A 9,736-nucleotide genomic window follows, 5' to 3' on the forward strand; every position below is an offset into this window, starting at 1 on the left:
ATAACATGATGGACATAATTTTCCTTCTGCAGAGGCTCTCTCTACATATTCAGGCAGTGTGAACTTATTTCTTGCAAGTTTCTGCCGGTCTGCAGACTCTAGCTAGTATGAATACACTACTTTGCTCTGTTATTGCCCCGAGGCAAAAATATTCTTGCTTGACTGGATGTTTCACTGCAAATGTGTGTTCAAATCTCTGGAAATCGTACCTTTCCTTTCTGAATGATAATAATATGATACTTGTCATAAGATTAATATTTCATTGGCTTTAAGGCACTGTCTGACTCGTTGAATGTTACCTGCTGTGCATGTGAAGCAGAGGTCTCCAGACTTCAAAATATTGTGCTACATTAACATCTAAAGAATGAAAAGAACATTTTCAAAAGCATTCTTTTGACGTAAGCAGTAAAATGGCCTGCTATTTACACCATATGCCTACCATGTAATTTAGCTATTGTTTGTTTTCTTTTAGAGCTTTAAAAGAATCTACGTAACACACTGTATGTTCAGCAAGGCATCCCACAGGCTTGCATATGCCCTCCCTTTCAGTTTTATAACTTAAAAGGTTTTCACATGACTTTCACATTTATCCATCCCATCCATTTTCTCTACCGCTTGTTCCCACGGGGGTCGCGGGCGTCCTGGAGCCTATCCCAGCTGTCATCAGGAAGTACGCGGAGGACACCCTGAACTTGTTGCCAGCCAATTGCAGGGCACACAGAGACAAATAATTATCCGCACTCACACCTACGAGTGCTCAATCAGCCTACAATTCATGTGGGAGGAAACCGGAGCACCCGGAGAAGACCCACGCAATTACGGGGAGAACATGCAAATTCCACACAGGGAGAGCCGGAGGTGGAATTGAACTCGCACCCTCTAATCTGTGAGGCGGACGTGCTAACCAGTGCCGCACCGAGCTGCTTGTACTTCCATTTATTAGATTTGCAAAACAATTTTGATTCATGCTCACACTAAAAAATCTCTAACCAAACAATTTCTCATACTTGTGTATATGACAACTTTATTTAGTCTACAATTTCATGAACATACTATTACAAATATGAATGTAGAGTCACGCATATTTCTGACGACTTTTAGTTCACTGCTGGATGGTTGACATTCTATAACTTGTACCAGATCCGCTTTGCTCATTGTTTGAGGCTTAATGTTGGCAGTTTTAAACATTTGTCAGGTAGACGACTAATACTCACTCATTATTGTCATTCCCGTCAAGGTTAATTGGTCCCTGACCCCAGTAAACAGGAAGGCTTTACTACTGTATTATGTGAAGTAATAATCACAGTCTGCAGCAATTGTCATTCAGTTGCTACTTGGTTTGAATGTAGTCGACTAGACTAGGTTGTCTTTTGTTCCCTTGAGCTTCAGCCAAATTTGATCAACCACTCAAGCTAAAAGCCCTTAAAAGTCCCATCAGCGTATCATTGATTAAAGTGCTCCATGAAAAGGAGATAAAAGCATTATAGTGGATTCAAAATGTAGTTTAGTTCAGAAGGCCAAAGTGAATTACCCAATACTGTTCATGTGATTTGATGATCAGTTACTGTATGATAGCCAGAAATGCAGTCTCTGGTTTACACTACTACTACTACTACTACTACTACTACTACTACTACTACTACTACTACTACTACTACTACTACTAATAATAATAATAAAAATAGTAATAATCACCCCGAATTACTTATAGTATAGTTAAACCTTGCTGTGAGGTTTTGGACTAGGGGATGGATTAAAATCACATGGGGATGGGTTAAATGCAGAGGACAAATTTCACCACACCCAGGTGTGTGTGTGACGATCATTGGGACTTTAATCTTTAATCTTTAATCTTTAATCACTGCTGTGACAAAAGGCACATCTTATTTGAAATCCCTTCTGCTTGTGTGCGTCTAGGAATAGCACAGATGTAGATTACAGTTTACAAACATTTTTCAAGCAATGTTGCCACCTGTTGGCGATTTAGGTGAGTTACAGAATTAGAGTAAAGGTCTCATCCACGGTGCCCTAGTATTGGATTATTTAAATCAGTGCCAAGAGAGGCCTCCAGCCAAGTACTCTTGAGACAGTTGGTCTGAGGACAGATGAACCCGTTTGCTAACTGACCAAAAGATCAGTCATTTAGAACGCTTGTTTGTAAAATGTGCGTGTGGATCAAAAGTGAATTAAAGTCAACACATTTACTGTATGAAATATACTTGTGACACTAATTCAATTCTTGAACTCCTGTGTTGCTGACATGGTTTGGTTGTCTTTTTCTGTCTGTATTGGCCATGATATAGCCATAGCTGCTGAACTGGCAAAAATGTAATGAAATGAAATGAAACTGACATGGTTTGATGCGGTGAGGTCACTGCTGTTTGTAGTTAATGTCCATGTGTTGAAAGGACAGCTACAAGTAATGCTGAATTTCCCCCTACTATCTATCTATCTATCTATCTATCTATCTATCTATCTATCTATCTATCTATCTATCTATCTATCTATCTATCTATCTATCTATCTATCTATCTATCTATCTATCTATCTATCTATCTATCTATCTATCTATCTATCTATCTATCTATCTATCTATCTATCTATCTATCTATCTATCTATCTAGTAATAATACTCTTTGGTTCACACATTATTTTGCAAACGCACACAAGTTTCCAAATATAATAGTGCTGTATATGTAAGAAATAAAAAGGCATGCAACTGTGTAATATGTTCAGATTGCTCCACCAGAACAGCAAAATATTTCCCTGTCTGGTCTGTCTTCTGTCCCCTGCTGTGAATTCTCTGTAGTAATGGCAGAGTTAATCTGACAGACAGACACAATCTAAAAGGCTCAGTGGAATGCATTGTTTTACTATGAGATTTACTTTCAAAATATTACTTGGGGAAGTTCGCTTTGATCCCTTATAGCTTGGTTCAAATCCCTTTCATTACTTGAGCATTTGAGTGGGTATCCTCCAGGCCAGGTTTGAAGTGTTTTGATGGCGGCGATGAAGGGTTAACAGAGGATGTTTTTGAAGGTCTTGGGGGTCCTCTTGGGGGCACTGCTGGGACTCTCTGTCTCTATTTTACTAACCCTTCATCAAGATTACATTGAACAGGAGGCTAGGGCGTAGGACGACAGATTGAGGTCTGCCAATCTCTTTACACATACAGAGAGAAACTATGACTGGATAAGAAGGCAGCTGCTTGTCCCAAGTACAGACGGTCTCGGGATGAGCTTGAGCTGTACATGTCCTTCCTGTGATGTAAGCATGAACGACAAAGTGTGTTGCTCACTTTGTGTCTGACATCAGTTCACCATCGTATTCAGAGGCAGAAGAAAGCAAAGACCCTCATGTAGACAGACAGGCAGGCAGGCAGGCAGGCAGGCAGGCAGGCAGGCAGGCAGAGAGAGGGACAGACAGGCAGGCAGAGAAAGAGATAGATAGATAGATAGATAGATAGATAGATAGATAGATAGATAGATAGATAGATAGATAGATAGAGATCAATCAAGACAGATAGATAGATAGATAGATAGATAGATAGATAGATAGATAGATAGATAGATAGATAGATAGATAGATAGATAGATAGATAGATAGATAGATAGATAGATGGACAGATGGACAGACGGGCAGACGGGCAGACGGGCAGACGGGCAGACAAACAGAAAAGAGAGAGAGAGAGAGAGAGAGAGAGAGAGAGAGAGAGAGAGAGAGAGAGAGAGAGAGAGAGAGAGAGAGAGAGAGAGAGAGAGAGAGAGAGAGAGAGAGAGACAGAGAGACAGACAGAGAGAGAGACAGAGAGACAGACAGAGAGAGAGACAGAGAGACAGACAGAGACAGACAGACAGAGACAGACAGACAGACAGAGACAGACAGACAGACAGAGACAGACAGACAGACAGACAGACAGACAGACAGACAGACAATTATTGTGACAGGGCCCAGTTGACATCTAAATCACTTTATTGTGCTAATCAGGTATTAGAGACAGCCAGGGCAATTAGTCAAGTCACAAAAGAGATTTGTTCAGGAGAACCACAGCAAGGCGACGTCATTTTGAATGAAGAATCTCAGGGATCAGGGATCTTGTGTTGCTTCTCTTTAAGATCCTTGAACAGGCCAGAATCCTCTTACTGGGACTCCTACTATCCACACTAATTCACCCATGGAGGAAGTTGAACTGCAGTACTGTAAGTCATCACATTCTCTTGTCATGGCTTCAGCTGTCAAGTGAGCGCTTTAACACAGATTTGCGCAGGAGGTCTAAATCTGGTTTCGGGCTATTTATTTTCAGCTTCCGTTTGTCATGATGTGATTACGTTTACAGTTTGGTGTCTGACATTATTTCAGTGATAGTCTTGTCCTGTGATAATTTCTGACCCTCTTTCTTCTGTCTGAGCCATCATGGTGTACCTGTGTCTGTGTTGTCTTACCTCAGTTCTTGTCTGTCTGACAAGTTTGGTCTTAACAATTTACTTAGTTATTTAGTTGTTGAGTATTTCTGCCTGGCTAGCTCTCCCTTGCCTCTGTTTTTAACTACTTGACTCGCACATACCATCCATTGCAAAAAATGGTGAGTGAAATTAAAATTATTTGTAAAATATTGCAGTGGCGTTCCAATATTGTCATAGCATCATCAGAAACAACACAATCATTTTCCTTTTATGTCAAGCAGTACCACACAACATTTTGGAAAAGTCAAACTAGCAGGATGTAATTGTGTGTAAGAGGTAGGCATAAATCTGTTCAGTAAAATATATGACTATGCAGGGATAGCTAATATTAATTAATTTCTCATCTTACAGTCGAAATGTCTTTTTACTATTGTAATGGGTAAGGGTAATTGTGATGTATTGCTATAGCTGCAAATCTGGTATACTCACATTGCTCAATGACTTAATGAGTATCTTGTTGTAGTGTCTGGAGTGGCTTGCACTATTGATGACAAATGCTTTGTGTATTTTTAACATATACAGTCAAACCTCTACATATGATTGCTTAAACATGCAAATTCTTCAACATACGATGAGAAATTTTATCAAATATTTCACTCAACATCCGAAGTAATTTCCAACATACGACGTCATCATGGTTAGCCCGCAAGATGGCGACACGTCGGGATATCGTCAGCATCAGTTATCATACCCAAGAAGGCGTAAAATGGTAGTAGTGGTGACAAAAAGCAAGAAAGTGATGATTTCCTTACAATTAAAACAATAAATCAGAAGAAAACATGAGCGCGGAGTGCGTGTGAGGGATCTTGCAAAACAATATGGCCGTAAAAACGTGTCAACAATTTCGACGATCATCAAGCAGAAGGAAGCCCTCAAAAAGGTCAAGCCATCCAAGGGGATCACCATCATCTCAAAATGTTGCAGCAGTACCCTGGAAGAGATGAAACGCCTTTCTTTGAAAAATCTACAAGATGGTCGAGTGATAGTGAGGAGGAAAGTGAAGCAAAGAAAAGAAAGCCTGAATTGGGAGGAAATGAAGAGGGTGAAGATGAAAGTTAAAAAGCTCCCTTTTTTAAGTGACACAGAGGATGAAGATTTTGATGGATTTTATGATTTGGAGTGACACGAATGGTTAGATAAAATTGTTATCTATGTTATAGTTATTTGATATTTAGTTTATATATAGTTATATAGGCCTGTGAAAATAACTGGAACCGCCACTAATAACATCTGGAGTCAGCAGCGGCGTTGTTTATAAGTGACACAAAGAACGAAGATTTCGATGGATTTAGTAATGATTTGGAGTGACACGGATGGTTTGATAAACGTGTTATTTATGTATGTTATAGTTATTTGAATAACTGTTAATAGGTTACAGGCACGTTCTCAGTTCCTCGTTTGTGTTTATGTAACGTTAGCATATTGTATCGTGTAGCCTGTTGTTGCCTGTTCATGTCTGTTCTTGGTGTTGGATTCTGTCAAAAAAAGTTCTCCCAAAAATGTGACTTGTACTCCGGTGCGACTTATATATATATTTTTCTTCCTTATTATGCTGGTTCGACTTGTACTCGAGAGCGACTTATAGTCTGGAAAAATAAGGTAATGTGATGAGTATTCGAACAAGTGGAATTTCATCTCACACAAGTGTTTTATGATTTGCCTGTGGTCTGAAGCAGTGATAATAATAATAATAATAATAATAATTATATATGTATAATATATTTACATATATAATAATATAATAATATTATATAAAATATATATTATTATATAATAATAATTATTATTATATATGTATAATATATTAATACTATTATTATTATTATTATTATTGTTGTGAACCAATAAAGGGGCACGGACAAACTTTTGACAATCCCTGGTCTAAAGTATTATATTCTTTTATTTGGTAACTGTGCATAACATTGTCATGCTCACTATCTGAGTACTGGAAGCATTTTATACGTTTTTTTCTTTTACAGAGGAGGCGTGGAAAACTTTAGGGGTCACAAGGCATTTGGAGTTCTTTTGAAAAGTCATTGTTGTTAAAGGGCCAGACAGGAATGAATGTGAAGATGTGGAAGGGAGGGAGGAGAATGTGCGCGTGTGTTTGTGTGAACGTGGGGGAGAGATTAGTAAATGAAAGGAATTGTTGGGATTGAGCACCCACAGCAACCCTCTCCTTTCCAAAACTTTAAAAAAGGAAAGTCATAAATTTAAAGTGCAAGGTAGGGAATGCTGGCTATGATGTTTCCTAAAGACTAGACAGAATTTGATCGTCATCCCATTCTTAAAATCGTAGTTATTTGTTCAAAAACACATGAAACACATTAGCCTAATGGTAAACGTTTAAATAGATCAGAATAATCAAATTTCTCTAACAGTTGCGAACAGACACAATTCAATGGGCAATAACAGATGCCATAAAACGCAATTACCATTCAATAGATGGAAAAGTGTTGGTTGTCCATTAGCAGCCAGTTACTACGCTTCACCAACTTGTAAAAGACCTCCAACGAAGTGCACTACATGTCTGGACACTGAAAAAAAAATAATTCAAAGCTATTCTGATACCATATGATAAATGTGTGATGCTAATCACAGCTAATTTCGGCGACACATTATGAGTAGGGTAAAAATAACCTGTATCACGACGGTCTAATCCCAGTTTACGTTCCTTATTAATGGGTGAACAATCCAACGCTTGGTGAATTGTGCTTCAAAATATTCAACAGGCATGCATTTTGTCCCATTGTAAAATGGCATTTTTATTATACGTATTGTTAGAAAGCAGCCCAACAGTATGTGGCCCCATGCTAGCATTGATGAAAAATTGTGGCCCATGTTAAAAGCTGTAAGAAGATGCTAAAAATGTCAATTGTCAAGACATGACTGAATTTCTAGATAATCTAATTGCATTGTCCATTGGATTGTTATTTACTTACCAAACAATTATGATGCAGACATTTTCCCTGCCCCGGGTAAAGTGTAAATACTGACATAGACGAGGACATGCACAACCCAATGGTTGTGTGTTTCTGACATAAATCAAAATGGAATTTAAGAGGTTAATTCATTTTAAGTTCGAATGTGACATACTGTACTGTACTGGCAGCTATTATCTCTCAAGGTTTGAAGGTTCATTGAAAATTGTAACCAATACAGATCAAAAGGGATTGAAAATATTTCACTTCCTTTGGAGCAGAACATCCATACTCCAGTAGCAGGAGTATTTTGAGTGTGAATGGTTGCACCCATAAAAACCCTTAATCTACAGTCTTTTGAATGACTTCCGAAAGACATTGGCAAACACCCTTCAATCACAACATAACCCAGTTTGCTTCGTTATTTTGGCAACATTATAGTTACTAGGTACACAAAATCACAGATTTGCTCTGAAGTCAACTTTTTGTCAAGCTCAAGAAAAAATGGACCAGCCATCCTTTGTTGGCAGTCAGTTTGAGTCATGGTTTAGGACTGCGTCAGCTCTGTTAGCAAAACAAACTTACCCTTTTGTGATGCACGATTAATGACACCTCGAAGAATAGGACATTACTTCACATGAACAGCGTTGTCATGCTGTACTCACAGTAAGCCCGTTAATTGTCCACAAACTGTATAAGAAAATGTGATGGTGGGGACTTTGTATTTAGACCAAAGAATGCAGGGGGCAAAAGTCACACAAAGGTAAAAATTACAATACACAATAAACGAAAATGAAAGCTCACACATTGTATTATATAGATAGATTGAATATAGACTAATTCCTTGACAGACATGACACTCCATTTGGTAGTATTATTAATGAATGAAATGAATAAAAACTACATAAGCAAGAAAAAATCAAGTACCGTATTTTCCGGACTATAAGGCGCACCTAAAAACCTAAGATTTTCTCAAAAGCCGACAGTGCGCCTTATAGTCCGGTGCGCCTTATATATGGACCAAATTCCTAAATTTAAACTGGCCCGAAGCATTGTGTCATGAAATCAATCATAAGTGGCCTGCTGAAGACTATGAATCATGAATCAAAAAGACTATGGATCATTATTTTGTGATTATAACGTAATTTGTTGCATCTGAAGTTGAAATAAAAAAGATAAAATGGAGAATGATTTGATTTGGATTAAAAATCTGACATGATGCATTAATAGTCCGGTGCGCCTTATATAAGGATAAAGTTTTAAAATGGGCCATTCATTGAAGGTGCGCCTTATAGTCCGGTGCGCCTTATAGTCCGGAAAATACGGTATTTGGGAATGTATAAAATGCTTCCAGTACTCAAATAGTGAGCATAACAATGTTATGTACAGTTACTAAATAAAAAGAATATAATACTTTAGACCAGGGATTGTCAAGAGTTTGTCCGCACCCCTTTAGTGGTTCATAATAATAATAATAATAATAATAATGATAATAATAATAATAATAATAATAATAATTATTATTATATATTATTATATCATATATATTATTATATTATTAGATAAAATAATAATAGCACACACTCTGACCTCAGCTGATCTTAATCATCCGACATGTATTTTCTTAGCTTTGAAATAAAACAATTGCTCATTCTGAAGAAGCCTGAAAACCCGTGACACTATTGTTTACATTTAAAATGAACACATTGTGCAGGTTTAACACATTTCTGTCTGCATTGTTCCAATCAAGCTCCTCAGGCCTGCTGTGTGGAAAACCAATCTGGCTGAGACAACATGTCCGCCAGCCTATTTCTCTATTGTGTATTAGCTTCATAAAATGCAACAGCCTTTCTCTCAGGACAGGTGGAACTGCTGTGACCTCACTATCTAACATGTCACGCTGAAGACGTTGAAGTGGGGATGCCTGTCTCTCCCAAACGCCTGCTGCTCTCTCAATGTTTAATTAACTTTTTTTGTTGTCGTGAACGCGGCAGGGTGGAGTTAAGTCTAATGCTGGGCTTAAGATCTGGGGTTGGGGGTCGGAGTAGGTGGGTGCTGTAGTCGGCTCCACCAAATAAATCCCTCCACCCTCTTCTAAAGCGAGGAGGGGGCGGTGTTGATGTGGACTATGGAGCAACGATCCATTGATCCAAGATTCACACTCCAACAGTGATAATATTGAACTGGGCTCTCGGCCCAGGTCCTTTGGGAGCTGCCGCACCAGAAAAAACATGTCAGTGGACATTAGTGAGCACACATCACCTCCAAAAGCTGCCAGGAGTGCATACTTACATCCGTGAGGAAAACAGCTTGATCCTGAGAAAACATTATATATTATTTAAATGGATATTG

Source organism: Syngnathus acus, chromosome 9, assembly GCF_901709675.1.
Source record: "Syngnathus acus chromosome 9, fSynAcu1.2, whole genome shotgun sequence".
NCBI lineage: Eukaryota > Metazoa > Chordata > Actinopteri > Syngnathiformes > Syngnathidae > Syngnathus > Syngnathus acus.